The sequence below is a fragment of the Mustela lutreola genome, chromosome X (genome assembly GCF_030435805.1).
Source record: "Mustela lutreola isolate mMusLut2 chromosome X, mMusLut2.pri, whole genome shotgun sequence".
Classification (NCBI taxonomy): Eukaryota; Metazoa; Chordata; class Mammalia; order Carnivora; family Mustelidae; genus Mustela; species Mustela lutreola.
The window spans coordinates 53094043-53109113 of NC_081308.1; the positions used below are offsets into that span (position 1 = coordinate 53094043).

Below are 15071 nucleotides of genomic sequence, written 5' to 3' on the forward strand. Positions count from 1 at the left end.
GCAAAGCAGTTATAAAAGGAAATTTTATAGCTATAAATGTATTAAAAAAAGATTTCAAATAAAGAACAATATAACAGCTCAAAAAAGTACAGAAAGAACAAAGTAAACTTAAAAGCAGCAAAAGCAATGAAAAAAATAAAAATTAGGGCAGAAATAAATGAAATATAGAATTACAAAATTAGAAAGTTTTTTAAAATGGTAAATAAAATTAGACTTGGTAATGATAAATAAAAAAAGACAGCTAGACTAACTCAGAAAAAAGAGAGAAGACTCAATAAAATCAGAAATGTAAAAGGAGACATTATAACAGATACCACAGAAATATAAAAGATAACAGACAGTTAAATGCCAGCAAATCAAAAGCCTAGAGGAAATGGACAAATTCCTAGGCACATACAACCTATCAAGACTGAATCATAAGGACATAAAAAATGTGAACAGACCAATTAGGAATAAGGAGATTGAATTCGTAATAAAAACCTTCTAACAAATAAAAGTCCAGAATCAGATGATGTCCACAGTGAATTCTACCAAACATTTTAAGAAGAAATAATACAAACACTTGTAAAACCCTTCCCAAAAGTTGAAGTGGTTGAAATACTCCGAGGCACTTTACAAATCAGCAACAAAAAGAACTACTGGATCATATCCCTGATAAATAAAAAATGTAAAAATTCTCTACAAAATGCTACAAAACTGAATTCACCAGCACATATCAGTAAATGTGATGCATTATATTAATAGAATGATCAATGAAATCTCATATGATCAATTCAATATATGCAGAAAAGGCATTTGGCAAAATTCAACACCCTTTCATAATAAAAATACTCACCAAACTGGGTACAGAAAGAATACACATCAACACAATGAAAACCACATATTCCGTGGAAGGATTCAAATTGGCCGAGAAGTAGCAGGCTGAGACGACATCAGGTAGCAGGAGATCAGTAGATAGCTTATCTAACCATTGCAAACACCTACAAGTCCAATGGGAGATCAAAGAGAAGGAGAGCAACAATTCTAGAAAGAGAAAATTGATCACTTTCTGAAAGGTAGAACCGGCGGAAAAGTGAACCCAAAGAAAGGGAAGGTAGACTGCGGGGGGAGGGACCAGCTCCAGGCAAGCTGTGGAGCAATGGAGCACAAAATCAGGACTTTTTAAATTTGATCCACTGAAGGATATCACCCCAGAGGCTAAATCAGAGTGAAGCCCAAGTGGGGTCAGCATAGCCCCAGGTCCCTCAGGGTCACAGAAGGACCAGGGGTATCTGAATGTCACAGAATTCACAGGTATTAGAGTGGGGAAGCCGGCTACAGAGACAAAGCTGAGGAGTGAGCTCTCAACCCAGGGTTACTTTGAACCAGGAATAGGCAGGGTGAGCTTGGAACATGGCCAAGGGCCAGGGAGACAGGAGTAATTGAGCCCTTTTCTCCAAGCACGGCCAGAGGCCAGGGAGATGAGAATGACCAAGGACATTTCTCCAAGTGCGAATGACAGAGTGCTTTTCTCCAAGCATGGCCAGAGGCCGGGAAGATGGGTGTGATTAAGCACTTTTCTTTGAGGGTGCATTGAGGAGTGGGGCCCTGAGTTGTCCACTCCTCTGGGCCGGATTGTGAGACCGCCATTATCATTCCATCATCCAGAACTCTACGGAAAGCCTTCAGGGAACAAAAGTTCACGGATTACTTAGCCCTACCCTAGGTAAGGGCAGGATAAATCCATTCGGGCAAAGACACTTGAGAATCAATACAAAAGGCTCCTTCCCCAGAAGACCAACAAGAAACCCAGCCAAGATCAACTTCACTTACTAAGGAGAACAGTGGAATTCCAGAGGAGGAGAAAGCAAAACAAGGAATTCATGGCTTTCTCCCAATGATTCTTTAGTCTTGCAGTTATATATTTTTTCTTTTTTCTTCTGCTACTTTTTTTTAACTTTTACCCATTTGTCTTTCAATGATTTTTTAACGAGTTTATTTTTTAAATAGCTTACAAAAAAATAAACTATTTTGAACCTTCATTACTATAGTCATATTTTATCCTCCATTGTATCTAACTATATATTTTTTTACACATAGGGTTTTTTCTTCTAAATAATTTGGGGTATAACTTCTCCTAATAGATCAAAATATACCCTAAATCTAGCTCCAAGATTGTTCTAGTGTCCAGCCTGAGCAAATTCTCTCCAGTTTATTTTTCTTTATAGTCCCAACCAACTTGCTCTATCAACTTATTTTTTAGAAATTAATTTTTTTAACTCATTTTTATAGGTTCATTCCATCCCATCATTGTGCCTACCCTTATATGTTTATCATCCTTTAAAATCCTGGGAGGTAGTTTCTTCTAAGAGACCAAAATACTCCCAAAATTAAGTGAATGACCCTGTTCTAGTCACAAGTCCAGTATATATATAATTTTTTTTCTTTGGTAATATTTTTTCCTTGTTTTCTTTTTTTTTAACCTTTTTTCCCCTAGAACTTCTTTTTTATCCCCTTTCGTTCTCCCACAACTTGGGGTCTCTTCCGATTTGGTTAAAGCACAATTTCCTGGGGTCTTTGCCACCCTTTTAGCATTTTATTTGCTCCTTTATATATTCTTATTTGCTCAAAATGACAAGGTGGTAAAACTCATCACAAGAAAAAGAACAAGAGGCAGTACCAAAGGCTAGGGAACTAATCAAAACAGACATTGGTAATATGACAGAACTAGAGTTCAGAATGACAACTCTCAGGGTTCTAGCTGGGCTCGAAAAAGGCATGGAAGATATTAGAGAAACCCTCTCCAGAGAGATAAAAGCCCTTTCAGGAGAAATAAAAGAACTAAAATCTAACCAAGTTGAAATCAAAAGAGCTATTAATGAGGTGCAATAAAAAATTGAATTACTTACTGCTAGGATAAATGAGGCAAAAGAATTAGTGATACAGAAGACCAAATGATGGAGAATAAAAAGCTGAGCAAAAGAGAGACAAACAAATACTGGACCATGAGGAGAGAATTTGAGAGATAAGTGAGACCATAAGACGACAAAACATTAGAATAATTGGGATGCCAGAAGAAGAAGAAAGAGAGAGGGGAGCAGAAGGTATATTGGAGAGAATTTTTGTAGAGAATTTCCCTAATATGGCAAAGGGAACAAACATCAAAATCCAGGAGATGCAAAGAATGACCCTCAAAATCAATAAAAATAGGTCCACACCCCGTAACCTGATAGTAAAATTTACAACTGTTAACGACAAAGAGAAAACCCTGAAAGCAGCCTGGGAGAAGAACTGTACAACAGTAAAAACATTTGATTGGCAGCAGACTTATCCACAGAGACCTGGCAGGCCAGAAAGACCTGGCATGATAACTTCAGAGTGTTAAGTGAGTAAAACATGCAGCCAAGAATACTATATACAGCTAGGCTATCATTGAAAATAGAAGGAGAGATTAAAAAGCTACCAGGACAAACAAAAGCTGAAAGAATTTGCAAACACCAAACCAACTCTAAAGGAAATATTGAAAGGAGTCCTCTAAGCAAAGAGAGAGCCTAAAAGTAGTAGATCAGAAAGGAACAGAAACAATATACAGTAACAGTCATATTATAGGCAATACAATGCCACTAAATTCATATCTCTCAATAGTTACCCTGAATGTAAATGGCCTAAAGGCACCAATCAAAAGACACAGGGTATCAGAATGGATAAAAAGCAAAACCCGTCAATATGCTGCCCAAGAAACTCATCATAGACCCGAAGACACCCCCAGATTTAAAGAGAGGGGGTGGAAAACAATGTACCATGCTAATGGCCATCAGAAGAAAGCTGGGGTATCAATCCTTATATCAGATCAATTAGATTTTAAGCCAAAGACTATAATAAGAGATGAGGAAGGACACATTATCATACTCAAAGGGTCTGTCCAACAAGAACACCTAACAATTTTAAATATCTATGACCTTAACATGGGAGCAGCCAACTAAATAAACCAATTAATAACAAAATAAAAGAAACACATTGACAATAATAAAATAATAGTAGGGGAATTTAACACTCCCCTCATTGAAATGGACAGATCATCCAAGCAACAGATCAACAAGGAAAAAGGCCTTAAATGACACACTGGACAAGATGGACATCACAGGTATATTCAACACATTCCATCCCAAAATAACAGATACACATTCTTCTCTAGTGCACATGGAACATTCTCCAGAATAGACCACAGCCTGGGTCATGAATCAGATCTCAACCATTATCAAAAGATTGGGATCATCCCCTGCATATTCTCAGACCACAATGCTCTGAAACTAGAACTCAATCACAAGAGGAAATTTGGAAAGAACACAAATACATGGAGACTAAACCGCATCCTTCTAAAAAATGAATTGGTCAACCAGGAAATTAAAGAAGAATTGAAAAAATTCATGGAAACAAATGATAATGAAAACAAAAGTGTTCAAAATCTGTGGGATACAGCAAAGGCAGTCCTGAGAGGAAAATATAAAGCTGTACAAGCCTTTCTCAAGAAATAAGAAAGATCTCAAATACACAACATAACCCTACTCCTAAAGGAGTTGCATAAAGAACAACAAAGAAAGCCTAAACCCAGCAGGAGAAGAGGAATAATAAAGATCATGGCAGAAATCAATGAAATAGAAACAAAAAAAAAACCACCACCAACAACAACAACAAAAAAAAAACAATAGGACAAATCAACAAAACTAGGAGGTGGTTCTTTGAAAGAATTAATAAGATTGATAAACCCCTTTCCAGACTTATCAAAAAGAAAAGAGAAAGGACTCAAATAAATAAAATCATGATTGAAAGAAGATAGATCACAACCAACATCAAAGAAATACAAACAATTATAAGAACATACTATGAGCAACTCTACGCCAACAAATTCAACAATCTGGAAGAAATAGGTACATTCCTAGAGACATATAAACTACCACAACTGAACCAGGAAGAAATAGAAAACCTGAACAGACACATAACCAGTACGGAGATTGAAACAGTCATCAAAAATCTCCAAACAAACAAAAGCCCCGGGCCAGATGGCTTCCCAGGGGAATTCTACCAAACATTTAAAGAAGAATTAATTCCTATTCTCCTGAAACTGTTCCCAAAAAATAGAAATGGAAGGAAAATTTCCAAACTCTTTTTTTCTGAGGCCAGCATCACCTTGAACCCAAAACCAGACAAGGATCCCATCAAAAAAGAGAACTACAGACCAATATCCTTGATGAACACAGATGCAAAAATTCTCACCAAAATACTAGCCAATTGGATTCAATAGTACATTAAATGGATTATTCACCACGACCAAGTGGGAATTATTCCAGGGCTACAAGGTTGGTTCAACTTCTGCAAATCAATCAATGTGATACAACACATTAATAAAAGAAAGAACAAGAGCCATCTGATACTCTCCATAGATGCTGAAAAAGCATTTGACAAAGTGCAGTATCCCTTCCTGATTAAAACTCTTCAAAGTGTAGGGATAGAAGGCACATATTATCAATATTATCAAAGCCATCTATGAAAAACCCACTGTAAATACCATTCTCAATGGAGAAAAACTGAATACTTTTCCGCTGAGGTCAGGAACACAGCAGGGATGTCCGTTATCATGACACTGCTATTCAAAATCGTACTAGAAGTCCTAGCCTCAGCAATCAGACAACAAAAAGAAATTAAAGGCATGGAAATTTTGCCAAATTGGCAAAAGAGAATTCAAACTATCACTGTTTGCAGATGATATGATACTGTATGTGGAAAACTTAAATGACTCCACTCAAAATCTGCTCTAACTTGTATAGGAATTCTGTAAAGTGTCAGGATATAAAATCAATGCACAGAAATTGGTTGCATTTTTTTTATACCAATAAGACAGAAGAAATAGAAATTAAGGAGTGAATCCCATTTACAGTTGCACCCAAAACCCTAAGATACCTAGGTATAAACCTAACCAAAGAGACAAAGAATCTATACTCAGAAAACTCTAAAGCACTCATGAAAAAAATCGAAGAAGACACAAAGAAATGGAAAAATGTTCCATGCTCCTGTATTGGAAGAACAAATATTGTGAAAATGTCTATGCTACCTAAAGCAATCTACACATTTAATGCAATCCCTATCAAAATCCCATCCTTTTTTTTTTTTTAAAGAAATGGGGCAAATAATCCTAAAATTTATATGGAACCAGAAAATATCTCGAGTAGCCAGAGGAATATTGAAAAAGAAAGCCAAGGTTGTTGGCATCACAATTCCAGACTTCAAGCTCTATTACAAAGTTGTCATCATCAAGATAGTAGGGAACTGTCACAAAAACAGACATAGATCAATGGAACAGAATAGAGAGCCCAGAAATACACCCTCAACTCTATGGTCAACTAATCTTCAACAAAACAGGAAGGAATGTCCAATGGAAAAAAGACAGCCTCTTCAACAAAAGGTGTTGGGAAAATGGAACAGCCACATGCAGAAAAATGAAATTGGACCATTTCCTTACACCATACATGAAAATAGACTGGAAATGGATGAAGAAGCATAATGTGAGAAAGGAATCCATCAAAATCCTTGAGGAGAGAACAGGTAGCAACCTCTTTGACCTCAGCAGCAGCAACTTCTTCCTAGGAACATCGCCAAAGGCAAGGGTAGCAAGGGCAAAAATGAACTATTGGGATTTCATCAGATCAAAAAGCTTTTGCACAGCAAAGGAAACAGTTAACAAAGCCAAAAGATAACTGTCAGAATGGGAGAAGATATTTACAAATGACATACCAGATAAAGGGCCAGTATCCCAAATCTATAAAGAGCTTATCAAACTCAGCACCCTCAGAACAAATAATCCAATGAAGAAATGGACAGAAGACATGAACAGACATTTCTGCAAAGAATAAATCCAAATGGCCAACAGACACATGAAAATATGCTCCACATCACTCGGCATCAGGGAAATACAAATCAAAACCACAATAAGATACCACCTCACACCTTTCAGAATGGCTAAAATGAACAAGTCAGTCAATGGCAGATGTTGGCGAGGATGTGGAGAAAGGGCAACCCTCCTACACTGTACGTGGGAATGCAAGCTGGTGCAACCACTCTGGAAAACAGCGTGGAGGTTCCTCAAAAAGCTGAAAATAGAACTACCCTATGACCCAGTGATTGTATTACTGGGTATATACCCTAAATATACAAACGTGGCATTCTGAAGGGGGACATGCACCCAAATGTTTATAGCAGCAATGTCCACAATAGTTAAACTATGGAAAGAACCTAAGCGTCCTTCCACAGATGAATCAATAAATAAGATGTGGTATATATGTACAATGGAATACTATGCAGCCATCAAAAGAAATGAAATCTTGCTATTTGTGATGACGTGGATGGAACTAGAGGGTATTATGCTTGGCGAAATAAACCAATCTGAGAAAGACAACTATCATATGATCTCCCTGATACGATGAAGTGGAGATGCAACATAGGCAGTTTGGGGGGTACGAAAAGAAAAATAAAAGAAGATGGGATTGGGAGGGACACAAACCATAAAACACTGAATCTCACAAAACAGACTGAGGGCTGCTGGGGGGAGGTGTGTTGGGAGAGGAGGGTGGGGGTATGGACATTGGGGAGGGTATGTGCTATGGTGAGTGCTGTGAAATGTGTAAACCTGGTGATTCACAGACCTGTACTCCTAGGGATAAAAACACATTATATGTTTATAAAAAATTTTAAAAAATCAATTAAAAAACACATTTTGCAAGCCCAGAGCTAATCTCATATTCAATCAAAAAAGTTTGAAAGTTTTCACCTTAAAGATCAGAAACAAGACAAGTGTGTCCACTTTCACTACTCTCATTTGACATAGTACTGGATGTCCTAGCCAGAGAAACAAGGAGCACAAAGAAATAAAAGACTCCAAAAAAAAAAAAGGAGAAATAAAATTTTCCTTTTTTGGATAACATGAACTTACATGTAAAAAAATCCTAAAAACGTCACAAAAATATTTGAATAAACAAATTTAGTAAAGCTGCCAAATACAAGATCAATATATAAAAGACAAGAATTTTGTTTTGTTTTGTTTTGTTTTTAATGTGGAATGCTTCCCAGTTTTTCATGTCATCCTTGTTCAGTGATCACGCTAATCTTCTCTGCATCATTCCAATTTTAGTATATGTGCTGCCAAAGTAAGCACAAGACAGGAGCATTTTTACACTCTAATGATGAAAAACAATCTAATTCACAATAGCATCAAAAATAATAAAATACTTAGGAAAAGTTTTAACTAAGAAGATGAAAGATCTGTACCCCATAAACTATGACATTGATAAAGAAATTGAAGGAGATACAAATGGAAAGATAGCCCATATTTATGAACGGTAAGAATTAACATTGTTAAAATGTCCATACTACCGGAAACCATCTGTAAATTCTATTCCTATCAAAAATCCAAAGTTAGGGGCGCCTGGGTGGCTCAGTGGGTTAAGCCGCTGCCTTCGGCTCAGGTCATGATCCCAGGGTCCTGGGATCGTGCCCTGCATCAGGCTCTCTGCTCAGCAGGGAGCCTGCTTCCTCCTCTCTCTCTGCCTGCCTCTCTGCCTGCTTGTCATCTCTCTCTGTCAAATAAATAAATAAAAAATCTTTTAAAAAATATCCAATATTATTTTTTGACAGAAGTAAGTAAAGAATCCTAAAATTTATATGAGACCATAAAAGACAACAAATAATCAAAGCAGTTCTGAGAAAGAATGAAGAAGAGAAATTACACTTCTTGATTTGAAATTATACTACAAAGCCCTCAAGCTCAAAACAATAAAGTATACTGGCATAAAAACAGACCAATAAACAAGTAGAACAGAATTGAGAGTCCAGAAATAAATCCTTTCATGCAGTCACCTAATATTTGACAGGGGCCAACATATGTAATGGGTAAGGATAGTCTGTTCAATAGATGATATTTAAAACTGAATAGTCACATAAAACAGTATGAAACTGGAGCCTTATATCACTCATAAATCTTAACTTGAAATAGATTAAAGACTTAAATGTGATGCATGAAACTAAATTTCCTAAAGGAAAATATAGGAAAAATTCTCCTTGACATTGGTCTTGCCAATAGTTTTTTGGATACCAGACCAAAAACACAAGTAAAAAACCAAAAATAAATAAATGGTATTACATCAAACTAAAGTTTCTGAATTGCCGAAAAAGAGAGACAGAGAGAGAGAGAATAAAAACACAATCCACAGAATGGAAGAAAATACTTACAAATCTTATATCTGAAAAGAGGTTAATAACCAACAGATACAAATAGAAAAAAATATATAATTTAAAAAATAGCAAAAGGATCTCAATAGACTTTTTTTTTCAAAAAGTTATATAAATGACCAACAGGAGCATTAAAAAGTGCTCAATGTAAAAACTCAGGGCAAAGTCATTATGTTGTTGTTGTTGTTGTTTACTTCTGGAAAACACAGCAAGATATTACTACCTATTAGAATATATACTACCAAAAAATTAAAACTAAAAATTTTGTTAAATATTGGGGAAAATGGGGAACTTATGCACTGTGATAGGGATATAAATTTGTATGGAAAACAGTATGGAGATGATTCATATTATTAAAAGTAAAATTACCATATGATTCAGTAATCCCACTTCTAGGTATATATCTAAAGGAAACGGAGTCACTATTCGAAGACATATCTGCACTCTTATGTTCATTATAAAATTATTAACTCTAAGCAAGAGATGGAAATAGCTTCAGTATCCATTAATGGATGAATGAATAAAATAAGTATGGTAAATATATACTATGGAATACTACTACTTAACCATGAAAAATTAAGAAATACTGCCATTTACAACAGCATGGATGGATCTTGAAGGTATTATACTAAGTGAAATATTTCAAAGATTTTATATATTTTTTAAATTTATGTATTATGATATCCCTTACATACAGAATCTGAAGAAAAGGCAAACTAATAGAAACTTAGAGTTGAGTTGACAAGGGGTGAACCTGGGGTGGAGTAAGGTGGTCAAAGGGTACAAACTTGCAACTATAATATGAAAAAGTTCTGGGGATCTAATGTACAGCATGATGATCATAGTTAATAATATATACATACTTTTTTATTGTGCTTCCCTTTATTAAACTTTGCATATATCACATTCTTACAAGTTGAAATTTTATAGGATTCTTGTATAAAAAAGGTCTGCTGCCTCCATTTTTCTAACAACATTTGTTCATTTTGTGTCTCTCTGTCACATGTTGGTAATTCTTGCAATATTTCAAGTTTTTTCATTATTATTGTATTTATTATGGTGATCTGTGATCAGTAATTATGACCCACTAAAAACTCAGAACTAGTTTACTTAAGGTATATACATTGTTTTTCTTTAAAGACATAATGCTTTTGAACAGTACAGTATAGTGTTTATTTTTTTATATGCACTGGGAAACCAAAAAAACAATAATAATTTGACTTAGTTTATTGAGATAATCTCTTTATTGAGGTGGTCTGGAACAAAACCCACAAGAACTCTGAAGTTTATCTCTACTGTACTATATACATAAAAGTTGCTAAGAGAGTAGATCTTAAAATTCCTTACGATACATGCATAAAAACAGTGGCAACTATATGAGATAGTAGATGTATTAACATTTTTATGTAGATTATATTGCAATACAGATGTATACCAATTTATCAAATTGTACAAAATTTACACAATGTTAAAAGTTTGCAATATTATAAGAAATCATTTCTTAAATTTACAAATTATAATATGTCGATTATTTTTCAATAAAGCTGGAAAAAACTTTTTGTAGAATTAATCTATTTTTCAAAAAAGGAAGTAAGGAAGTAGAAACTGCAACTAACTCTGAAATAATAGAATATAAAATCCATTTTAGTTATATACACTGTGACAAAAACTATTACTTAGTTTACAATGAAGGAATACTTATGAAGCATGAAGGATGGTCTATAAATAAGGCTGAAAGAGCTCATTTTTAAGGTTTAAATTTAAAATCTTCTTTTGAGATACTAAACTGACCACCCAGTTTTCCAAACATAAATATCTTAACTGCATGAATTTATTTCATACAACTCTATAATCTAGTTTCATAAGAAAGCAGCATGCAAATTTTGAATAAGACAGACTTGCTTAAGTTTCTTTATGTTCAACAGTTTAGGATACTTCCCTAAAAATAAATAGAAGAAAAATCAGCATATTTATCATGATAATTATTATTCATAATGAGATTCATATTGAATTAGAAAATATATATCCTCAGGGGGGGTAAAGTAAAATGAAATTTATTTTGGTAAATGTGTCTATGAATAGTCAATACAATGCCTCAATATAAATGAATATTATCATTTTGAACAATTTAATTACTATTATTAGAATTATTATAAGTATAAAAATAGCTATCATTTTAGCATGGAATATGAGACTCTCATGCTCCATGCTTCATTACAGCCACACAACAACTCTGCATAATAAGTATTATCATCACCATTTCATGGGTGAAAAAACCGAGGAAACACAATTTAGATAACTGGTTTATGATTACATGGCTAGTAAAGATGCATCACACTAATTTAGGCTTTATGATTTCAGAATTGTACTCTTTCCACTGCACATTCTATTACTCTGTAAATACTTGGCTTGTTTTCATTTAGTTCTTCAATTTTATTCATGTGGTGGTGGCTTAAAGCTTCATTTAAAGGAAGCTTAAAAAATTCATTTAACCAAAAGCTCCCAAGAATTAAAAATGTCATGGATCTAATGTAGACATGGATATCATTAGTTAATGGGTAACTATATATTTTCCACTCTAGTGAGATAACAGAGTATTTTTCTAAGTTTCAGTCTCTGAGTGTTAAAAAGGACTTTGTTAAAATAGAAATATTTAGACAAAGGTGATCAAAAGTCTAGATCAGGTCACCTTAAGAGAAATATTAGGAAACTGAGGAAACCAATGGAGATTTGAACACTGAGCTATGATATAATGAAAGGCTTAAAGTATTTAGTAGAGTATAGAAAAGCCCTTTAAAGCCTGGTCCTAGCCTAGCATTGCAGCTTCTGGGATATCTGTCTATCTATCATCTATCTATCTATCTCTCTATCTATCTAGATATAAACTGGAAAACTTTTTTAACTTAAAGATTTTGAGAAATAGAACATAATCAGCACCATAGAAGATCTCTTTATGATAACAACCTAGCCCCTCCTCCCAGGTTGTTAATATTCTCTCTTATTTAATGTAACATTGTGCAAATATACCACTGCTGATCTGCTGTTATGAATGAAATAACTATAATCATCTGTTTGCATATCCTGGTGAAAATATTCATTTAGTTCCATGTTGTGTTTCTAGGAATGGACCAATTTTTTTTTATTTTTATTGTTAAGTTTTCTAAATATTGTACAACTTACCTCAAATGTTTTTATTATGGGCACTGTCATTCTTTCACATTCTTGCAAGACATTTTTACTGTTGCCCAATATGGTAAGTGTGTAATAGTATGCCATTCTAGGTTTTAATTTAATTTTAATTTTAATTTAATTCCAGATTCATAATAAAGATAAACAGTTTTTATATATGAGTGGCCATTTGGATTACCCTTTCTGTAAAGTACATGCTCAAATCTTTTGATATCTTAACATTGTGTCATACTGACTTCTTTAATAGTAGATTTTTGAATGAACTTTTAGCTGTGTAGGTCTTCTCTATTTTATTTTGAACTTGTTTTCATTTCAAAATCTTTATATTTATTTCCATAATCTGCTTTTATTTTGCTTTGTCTATTATCTATATATTTATATATTTATTTATTTATTAGCAAGCAAGAGAGAGCGAGCGAGCAAGAGTGCAGGGAGGGATAGAAAAAGAAGAGAAAAGAATCTTAAGCAGGCTCCAGGCTCAGCACAGAGCCCAACTCTGGGCTCTATTTCACAACCCTGACATCATGACCTGAGCCAAAATGAAAGAAATAAAATAAAATTAAGGTGTTAAATAAAAGGAAAAGAATTGGAGGTTTAATTAAGTGAGCCACCCAGGCACCCCTGTGGTATCTTAAATTAGCTGTCATATCTTTAAAGTTCTAGAGTATCCATTTGGTTCATTTATAAAATCTTTCTCAATATCATTTTTAGTGTCAGTTTTTTGTTCAATTTGCTTCCCCTCTCATTTCTTTGAGCAGAGTAATCAAGCCATTTTACAATCTTTATTGATCATTTTAATATCATACTTAATCCCATTTTGTCTATCAAATCTTGTTAATGGTTTTTCTTTGCGTGCTTTGTTACATTTTGCTATGTTCAAGACATTATATTTGAAACTCTTATTGAGTAGGGATAATTAAGAGCTATAATAATGGTATGGTCCTCCTTGGCAGGATTTTCTATTATATCTGAGACTCTACAAGACAATCATACTCCAAATTCAGTGACTGACTTTCTCAGTTTACACAGAAGGCAAGGCAGGCTATAGTCTTATTTCTGCTTCTCCTTGTGCTTTGGGGATCTCAACTTAAATTTGGGTTGTACCAAAGTCCTCAAACTTGATTGTTGCTGGATTTTGAATTTTGTTTCTCTAGTATCAAGAGTCTATTAAAAACACAGCTCAGTGTGTTTTAGCAGTTTCAAATGCTCTCATAGCTAAAATGGCTTCAGGGCATATATCTCTAGGCTCTCATTGTATTTCGTATATTGGCCCAGTAATCCCTCACTTATTTTTATAATCATTCTGATATTTTTAACTTTAAAAGCTATTTTGTCTGGATTTTTAGTTGTCTTAAGTAGGAGTTTTTAGATCACCAGTACTAGAAGCAACAACAAATATACATGAAAATATCTGCAGTAGTTTATCACATCTTTATGGCTTCGAAGTTCCATAAGCTGAGGCATCCTTCTCTAATCACTTAGACAAACTCCAATTTACCTTTTAAAACAACACAAGAATTGCTTCATTTAAGAACATGTTCAGGGATGACTCTTCCCCACTGTTCTTACCAACATTCCCACACACTCTTTGCTACCCACACCTTGTTTATGATCTTTCATTAGGTATATCAGCATCACCAGGATTTTGCTCTAGTGTATTTTTGTCCTTTAGAGCTTTAATTAAATATTAATTCCATAGAAAGTCTGTCCCTTTTCTTTCAAACCTGGGTTAGTTATTTCTTCTCATCCTTTGTCAGAAGTTACTTTATTAGAGAAACTTACAGCTGTATTGTGACTTTGGAGCCTTTACAGTTTTTTGACTGGAAAAATCACCCACCCCTGAGATCTTTACACAGCTTCATAGCTGATATTATTCAGAAATCTGTTCAAAACAGACTTTTTAAGGGAGTCCTTTTCGGACCACTCAGTTAAAAAACCTCTTCTTCTCAATCACTGCTCTTTTTAAAATGTGCTTATTTAGTTCAAATATGCATCACTATTAAAGAAAAACCAGTACAATTTTTTTTAAGTTGGCTTACCTATTATCTATCTCTCCCATTAAAATGATTCCTCTGAGCTGGGGTTTTGTTGTGCTCATCTTAGGCCAGGCACTCAATAAATTGTCTCTGAATGATTGAATTGTTTGACTCCCTTGCTAGATTCTCAACTTCATGAGGCCAAGGTTTGTTCTATTCAGTACTTCTTTATCCTCAATGTCTGTTATATTGCAGTCACTTACGTGACTAATGGGAAAAATCACAGAAAGAAAGAGTTAAAACTACAGAAAAACTCTGTAGGTTCAATAACACAAAGCTTTCTAAAATTATTTAGCCCAGGAATTGAATACTGGCTGCACTTTTGATTATTTTTTAAATGATATTGAATTTAATTTAAATGAAAATACTTGAATGGTAGAATAATTTAAAAATTATAAAAGCAACTTGTTCCTTAACGTAAGAATTATATAGGGCTTGCTTTAGGTAGCATAGACAGTTTCAAAATATTTATTCTTCCAATCCAGGAGCATGGAACATTTTTCCATTTCTTTGTGTCTTCCTCAATTTCTTTCATGAGTACGTTATAGTTTTCTGAGTATAGATTCTTAGCCTCTTTGGTTAGGTTTA

General features: G+C 34.2%; 1 non-coding gene across 1 annotated transcript; it reads right to left on the bottom strand.

Moving 5' to 3' along the window:
- Positions 1-8078: 8078 nt before the first annotated feature.
- On the bottom strand, positions 8079-8185 carry LOC131822304 (U6 spliceosomal RNA). The gene has a single exon (XR_009350183.1). It is a non-coding gene; the product is annotated as a U6 spliceosomal RNA (small nuclear RNA).
- Between the last annotated feature and the right edge of the window lie 6886 nt (positions 8186-15071).